This window comes from Mus caroli, unplaced genomic scaffold, assembly GCF_978045245.1.
Source record: "Mus caroli unplaced genomic scaffold, Mus_caroli_1 scaffold_7, whole genome shotgun sequence".
NCBI lineage: Eukaryota > Metazoa > Chordata > Mammalia > Rodentia > Muridae > Mus > Mus caroli.
This window is the reverse complement of record NW_028227262.1, coordinates 95,817,084-95,822,229: the sequence shown is the minus strand read 5'-3', so window position 1 is coordinate 95,822,229 and position 5,146 is coordinate 95,817,084. Positions and strand designations below refer to the sequence as shown.

Below are 5,146 nucleotides of genomic sequence, written 5' to 3'. Positions count from 1 at the left end.
AGCTTGGTGAGAAACAAAGACTTCAGGTAATTGTGTAATTTCTTTTTTTTTTAAACATTTTTATTGGGTATTTATTTCATTTACATTTCCAATGCAATCCCAAAAGTCCCCCACACGGTCCCCCACCCATCCACTCCCACTTCTTGGCCCTGTCGTTCCCCTGTACTGAGGCATATAAAGTTTGCATGACCAATGGGCCTCTCTTTCCACTGATGGCCAACTAGGCCATCTTCTGATTCATATGCAGCTAGAGACACAAGCTTGGGGGGCGGGGGGAGTGTACTGGTTAGTTCATATTGTTGTTCCCTTAACTGCATAATTTCCCATTTTCAGGTGGCTGGTATTGGAAGGATTATGGCTAGATCTGATTGTACACTTACTAAACATGTCTGTGTGCTAACCCTGGTGGTTGGTATCTAGGGGTTCAAAAAAGATATATAATTTTTAAAAAATGGCTGCAGCTTAGAGGTCCACATACTGGTCAAAATGAATGCAAATTTGGACAAAACCCCCACTCAATATTTGGTTTGCCAAGGAATGGAACTGTGGATGGTCTATAAGAAATTAGCTGAGTATAATTTTCTATGACGACACAGATTTTACAAGAAAGATAGGAGTCAAGCTGATTATTTTAAAGACTCCTCTCCTCTTTTTCTTTAGAATAGCAGCTATAAAATAAGACTACATGCTCAGGTCTCTTTAAGGGTTTCTGGAAAATTCCACCATCCAAGATTAGCTCGTTGAATAGTGTTTCTCAAAATGTGGTCCACAGATAACCACCAGTGAGCATCACCTGGGAACACGTGTGTGTCCGCGCGCGCGTATGCGCGTGCGCGTTCATCGGCACAGGTTCTCAGGCTCCGCACTTACCCTACTGAGAGACTGGGTCCGAGGCTCACTCTGTGGTGTGTTAGCAAACCCTTCGGGGATTCAGACACATGCAGAATTTGAGGACCACTGCTCCTCTGGAGCTTCTACTTCCCTGAGTTTCAGCGTGGTCTCAGTTTTGTTCTTTCAAATGCTCTCTAGATGATTCTAATGTGCAGACAGATTTGAGAATCTCCGCTCTGGTTGCCCCAGGTTCTGTTTTGATGGGGAACTGTTTAGGTTGTTATGAGATCAGAGAAGTATTCGTTTTAAATAATCACACTGGCTGGAAGGAGTGTCCACACAGGAGTACCAACATCCATAGGTTTTAACTGAAGTGATAGAGCAAAACCCACTAGGAAACAATCACTGCACTGAGCATTCATGATCAAGTACATCCTCTGCGGATGTTGCCAGACAGTTTCTAAGTCAATGGGACCAGCACTGAAATCCTGCAGTTCCAGTGCCACTAAGATTGCCTAGTTCACGTTCTAGGTGATGCTGATGCTGTTGGCCCTGGGACTTTATGTGGTGAGTTATAAATTAGAATTCTGCTGTGTTTCTCCTATTCAACAATTGTTGAAAGAAGAGGCCATGAATTTGAAAGAGAGTAAGGGTGTTATAGGGAATGTTTGGAGGGAGGAAATAGAAGGTAAAATGATGCAAATAGATTATGATCAAAAACCAAACAAACAGACAAACAATAACAACAACAAAATCTTGGGTCTAACCTTGGACTTGTCCAGTGGTGTTTTATGCTCTTGATAGAGTCAAGAAAATATCTAAGTTTTTAGCTTTTAGTGAAGAATCTAGCTTTCTAGTAAAGAAAGTATCTTAAGTTTCTAGCTTTGTGTGACTTTTGGTTGTCCACAGGTTAGTTTTATATAGTCCAGAAGAGGAGGATACAGCGGGCACATTAGGAAATGATTTGTTTAGGGGATGCAGAAATGGCTCAGTCTGAAAAGTGTCTGCTGGACAAACATGAAGGCCTAAGTTTGAATCCCTAGTACCCATGTAAAAGCCTAGTGTGGCAGCACTATTTAATCCTAGCATGGTTGGTAGGCAGGAGATAGGGGGATCCCAAGGGCTCACTGGCTGTGCAGCCCACCTAGTATATCAGTGATCTCTGGATTTAGTGAGACTCTGACTCAAAAACTAAGGTGGAGCATGGAGGAAGAAGATACCAATGTTGGACTCTGGTCTAACACACACACACGCATGCGCGCGCGCAAACACACACACACACAGAGACAGAGACAGAGACAGAGAGACAGAGACAGGCAGAGGGTGTGCTTAGATTTAGCACTTGTCAAAGCCTATTACCTTAAGACAAAAATGTCTAGTGTTTTCTTTAATAGGCAAAGTGAACGAAGACAGAGCTTCAGTTGTTGGCTGCTTCTGAAAACGCCACGTGATTGAGCTGGAGAACATTTTAATTGATCCATTCAGAAAACACTTAAATTCCTGATGCATCACTGGAAAATTGATTTGATAATAAATGTGGTGTATTGTTTAAACTAAGCACAGTGAAGTGTGGCATTTCAGAATTCCAGTATACTACACTGAGATATTAATTCTCAAGTTTTAAAGCAGCAAATTAAAAGAAACTGCCTTGGTCTCACCACAGGAAGTATTTCATTAACAGCTTGAAGATTTGGAGTGTGTGTGTGTGTGTGTGTGTGTATGTGTGTAGTTTTACTTTCTACTCAGAAGAAATGCCAAATCCAACATTGATATAATTCTCTTTATGAGTAACACACATGACAAAACTGTCTTAGTTTGAATGACTCATACGTTAGATCAAAGCATTTGCTAAACTTTAATGGTCTCTTGATTGTGTTTAGTTTTCAAATATCAAGCTATATAGAAAACAATGATCTTAATAGTGTAATTTTAATGTAATGAATGCATGAGATTTGTAGTGGGAAGAGATGGCAGATTTTGAACCCAGTCATTTCACTTCATAGATGAGGAAACAGCCAGGAAAACCCCCAAGCCCTCTCCTAAGTCTCAGCGAGCAGACATCAGCTCCCATGGGCTGAGGCCAGGAGGGGCAGACAGACTCTTGGAGTCTGTGGTGCCCCTGGATGAAGCTTCTCACCTTCCATGCGAGGGAGGTGGAGGCAGGCCCTCTCTCCAGTACAGAAGAAAGCCTTCAGAGCTCCGCCTTTAAAGGCCAATGTGGAAAATCACTTTAGGAGAACCGAAACCCACATCTGTTTGGCTTTGGACCCACAAGAATTATAGAAATCACCTCTTCTTTGCCCACCAATTATGGTGATTAAATTACTATAAAAATCAGACTTGAAAGAGTGTGGTTCTACCAGACGATGGCAGGGTGCGGGACTGCTCCCCAGAGCACCCCTCCCCCAGCTCTGAATGGCTAGTCCCCATCTTAGAATGAACCACAGCTTGTCTTATCCAAATGCATACATAATGTATGTTTAGTAAGCAGGCCGGGGGTCCTTATTGGTCTCTGTAAGTGCCATTAGACTAGTCCATGAGTATGACTTCTGACGCCACATGAAATTTAGGTCCTCAGATTTTGGCACAGTCAGCTAAGACACAACAGAAAAGCATAGTGGTTGCATGCCATTATAATTTCTTTTGACTACAAGAAAGGAGCCATGAAACAGCCTTCTAAAATAGTGTAACAGTAATGCAGGAGGGAGGGATCATCTGGCATTGTTCTAGTTTAATGCTCAAGCACCTTTATGTTCAGAGCTGGCACTCAGGGTTTCTAACTTGGCCATATGTCAGAATACACTAAACACCCCATAAATGGTCTTCCGATTAGCTTGTTTGACACAAATATTTGTGTGCTTGTGGAAGATAAATAGGAATTGTATACTGTGTTGGGACTTCTACAAGCCTGCAAAAGAATGGGATTGGTATAAATATCGAGTTTTCCTCCAGTGGCCAATTTTTCACTGTCTAAAAGCTTATGGACACAATCCAACACACACACAAATGCATATGTATTTAACTTAGGATTACTGAGGATAAGAACTTGAGAAATGTGGGCCCAGCTAATGTTAACTTCATTTTATAATATTTTTGCACAAGTGTTCAAAATAAAATTTAAACACCTGTAAAGAAACTACCCATTTAGTTTTCAACAACCGGGAAAAGAAGTAAACTTAGTTTAGAAAATTCATAAAAGTCAGGCAATAGTGCTAAGAAAAAAATCACTTTTTCTTTTTATAATGTGGAGTCCTTGCTAGGACAAGGAGCGAGGGGCAGGTTTAGGGCAAGTAGAATGGGACACTGTTAAATACCCAGAAGTTCTTGGGGTCTTAATTCATCTGCTGCGGGTAGGGAGTTAAGGTTTGCTGTCCTCTCTCCAGACACCATTCACCATCAATCAAATCGTTTACTCCACCAATGACCAGTTGTACCAGCTCCACATCTGAGATGCCAAATCAATTCAAATTAGAGATGTCAAAAGACATTGCCTATGGCAGCAGTGTCTCCTCCTCCAGTTCCACAGTTTTGGGGTCTTAAGTTCTCCAGGATCATTGGGAAGAGGCTACCTTGGTTGAACACTGGCAGTTTGATATGCTCTCCTGCCTGAAGTCCAGTCCCCAGGTTAGATGGCTTGGTAGAGATATATCCCAAATGCTCATTCCACGTGAGCTCCCAGCCTCGTTTTTGGATCAGCTTCTCTTCCTTTCTCAAACACACCCTTGACATCACCTCCTTTCTCCAAAGAGATAACCTGAGTGTGATCCTCCTAATTCACTCAGATCAAGAAACTCTTCTTACTGTTGAGCATCTGGCCAGTCTTGAGCCATTCCTACTGTAATCAGCTATGGGATCAAACAGAAAACAGTCATCAATAAGCTGTTGCTGGTCAGCCTCTGTCATCTCACTGAGCCTATGGTATCACCCAGTCAGGTCACCCTTCCGGCCACTCAGTACATCTGCCACGGGTATTCTACCTGTTCTCGCTCTGCCTGAGTGAAGGCTGGAAGGAGATTGAGACCTCTGATACTTCATCCAGTTCTGACTCCTGAAGGCAATAACATACCTTTCACCAAAGGAGACAGAACGGATTTTACTGGCATCAAGGTCAGAGGTGAGCTTCGTTGTTGTTCAAGGGTCATATACATTATGTCCCTCTTGGATCACAGACTCAGATGGTTCAGCAAATATCTCATATAGTGGTGTTCTCATCTCCAGCCAGCATGCCCCCAGTCTTGATAAAGAGGTGGCCAGGGTTGTCCACACCAATCTGGATGCACTGATCTAGTGTCCAGCCAGTGGGTGTGGTCTTGTT

General features: G+C 42.6%; 1 pseudogene; it reads right to left on the bottom strand.

The window, feature by feature from the left end:
* Nucleotides 1-4,163: 4,163 nt before the first annotated feature.
* On the bottom strand, nucleotides 4,164-4,734 carry LOC110295609 (creatine kinase U-type, mitochondrial pseudogene; annotated as a pseudogene).
* Nucleotides 4,735-5,146: the final 412 nt, after the last annotated feature.